Genomic DNA, 3,174 nt, shown 5'->3' on the forward strand with positions numbered 1-3,174 from the left:
GAATTGTGCCCCAAAAACGATATGTTGAAGTCCTAACCCTTGGTACCTGTGAATGAGATCTTATTTGGAAATAAGGTCTTTGCAGATGTAATGAAGTTAAGATGAGGTGATACTGAATTAGGGTGGGCACTAATCCAATGACTTGTGACCTTGTAAGAAGAGGAACATTTGGACACAGAGACACACATGGAGAACACCACATGATGATAGAGGCAAATACTGGAGTGATGCATCTATAAGCTAAGGAACTCAAAGGATTGTCAGCAACTACCAGAAGCTAGAAAGAGGCAAGAGGGCCTTCAGAGGGAACATGTCCTATTGACAACTTGATCCAGGACTTCTGGCCTCTAGAATTGTAAAAGAATAAACTTTTGTTGTATAAAGCCACTCAGTTTGTGGTACTTTGTTATAGCAGCCTTGGGGAACTAATACAGACTCTCCATTAATAAGACCTCTGCTACAAATGACAGAAATCCAATTTAAACAAGTATAAACCAAGAAGTGAGTTTCTTGGCTTACATTACAAAAAAGTCCATGGGAACTTTCATGAGAGGGTTCAATGGCTCAAATGATGTCAGACCTCTGTCTGACTGTCTCTTGATAGGCCTTCTGGATGGTGGTATATGGCCTCTGGCACACTAACACTCATTGAGAGAGAACATCTTCCCTAATAGCAATGGGAGAAAGGTTCCCAGAAAGGCTTTTGCTTCAGTTTGGGCTGTATCTGTGAACTAAACAAATTATTCGAGGGAGGATTACTCTGGGTGGGCAGTCTAGGACATTTGTCTCCCTTAGTTTTGAGGATGTGTGATTACTCCGATTGGCCTCTAGAATCTCATGGAATGGGTGATGGGCAGTAAGTATCTAAAAGGGAGAGTTTCTGGGCAGATTGAAAATAAATTCCTGTTTGTTAAAGCCAGCCACATTCATTAGATTTACTTTCCTTGCCCCTCATATCTGATCAGCCATGAAGAAGTCCTCCACTGCTGTGTTTCCTTGTCCATCCATTTCTCTCCAATTCCACTGCTATCAATTTAATCCAGGCTCCTGTTATTAATCTCCTTGCTACCAACCAATCTTTATCAATAAATTTACCCTGCACACAGATAAGCACTAGATCTAAAATACAGATGTTAAAATTATACTCGTTGCTGGGGTAATCAACTTCTTTCCTTGGCATTCAAGGTTTTCACTAGGTTGTTTTTGTTTTTTAAATGTTTTCAATTGTATAGTATTGGAGGTGCAAGATGAGGAGTGAGGCAAATGAGGACTGGGTTGTCTTGAGCTTCTCTCTTCAATTATCAGTTGTATGATAGATAAGTTAATTGTTCTGGCTTAAAGCTCTAGATTTGAGATATTCATTTTGCTGTTTTGTTTTAAATTTTTATCCCAGCTATACATGTACAGAGTTAAAAAAGTCAAATAACACTGAAAAGATTATAAACAACACAAAAAGGAAATTGCTTGGCACCTTTAGTTACAGCCAATTGTAACTTTTTTATACCCTGCTGGTATTTACCTCCATATTTCTCAGTAATATAACAACAACAACAACAACGACAATGTATATAATGCTATCACTTTTTTATTCCATCTACTTTCACATGAAAGGAGCTCTGATGACCTAGTGCCTAAGGCATTTGACTGCTAATCAGATAGTTGGTAGTTCAAACCCATCAGCCACTCTGTGGAAGGAGGACTGGGCAATTTACTTCCATAAAGATTTACTGCCTTGGAAACCCAAAGGGGGTTGCTATGAGTCAGAATCCACTCAATGGCAGTGGGTTTGGTTTTCAGTTTACTTTCATATGACCCAACATCATTCTGATCTCAAATCAACTTGACCTAAGATCTGTAGAACTTTCAATTCACTGGCTCAGTCCTTCACTGTACAATCCCAAAGTTCTCTGAGAGGAATCTGCTTGGCCCCAGTTATGTTTTCTCACCAGGTCATGGACTACTGGCCTTCCTTGGGTAGGTTGGCTGTAAGTGAATTATTATTCTGAACTGCTGTCAGGGTTGAAGCAAGATGGGTGGAAAGTCTCGGTGGCCTAATAATATGCTGTCTGATTGCAGCAGACACCGCAATTGATGCAACCAATTCCATTCCAACTTCCTTCTAACATGCCTTACTGCTTGAGGCAGGAAATACAGGTGTCCTTACAGCTTGGATTCCGAGTGAAACCTAGTTTCTGCCAAACAGCTCTACCTTGTCAAAATTTGGAAGGTGAAAATGAACATTCTGAGGCAAAGGCTATGTTTCTGCCATATGTGTTTTTTTTTTCTGCTGGGAGCATGCTTTTGGAACTGTTGTTTTTTTCGGAGACAGTTCTAGCAGAAGCCTCAGAGTTTAGTTTCTAATTTTGTGTTATTTATAACTGAATACCAACTGATACAATTTTTCAAGTATTCTTGAAATATTTGTTCAACATTTATTTATTCTAAAATTGATCACTGGTTCCTATCAGCACTATGCCATGAGTTATTTGGTTTCAGAATTAGTCTGTCTGTTTCATCTAATTGTTTTTGAATAAAAGCAAGTACGAATACAAATGACAGACTTGGGGAGAGTGGTGAGGCCTACTGAGTAAAGGTTCTGGGGGTAGACTGGTTTTAAATCTCTCCTCCATTACCTGGTACTGCAGCACTCTTGGGCACATCTCAATTTCCAATAACTTTATACATTCGTTGCTGAGGTTAAATGAAATAATACACATAAAGCACTTGGTAAAGGGCCAGGAACCTAATATGCCATCAAGTTGATTCAGACTTATAGCTGCACTATAGGACAGTAGAACTGCTCCATAGGGTTTCCAAGGCTGTACATCTTTAGGGAAGCAGACTGCCTCATTTTTCTCCCGTGGAGCAGCTGGGAGATTCAAATGACTGACCTTCTGGTTAGCAGCCCAATGTTTCAACCGCAGCGCCACCAGAGCTCCGGTACAAAATAAACACCAATTAATGTTAAATTAGGAGCTCTGGTAGCGTAGTGCCTAAGGCACTTAACTGCTAACGAGAAGGCTGGTGGTTCAAACCCACCAGTCACTCTTCGGAAGGAAGATTGGGCAATCTACTTCTGTAGTGACACTGCCTCAGAAACACAAGAAGGGGTCGCTATGAGTCGGGTCTGACTCGATGGCACTAACAACAACAACAGCAATGTTAAATTAATTA

Source organism: Orycteropus afer, unplaced genomic scaffold, assembly GCF_000298275.1.
Source record: "Orycteropus afer afer isolate SDZICR_OR568_19922 unplaced genomic scaffold, OryAfe1.0 scaffold00014, whole genome shotgun sequence".
Taxonomy (NCBI): domain Eukaryota; kingdom Metazoa; phylum Chordata; class Mammalia; order Tubulidentata; family Orycteropodidae; genus Orycteropus; species Orycteropus afer.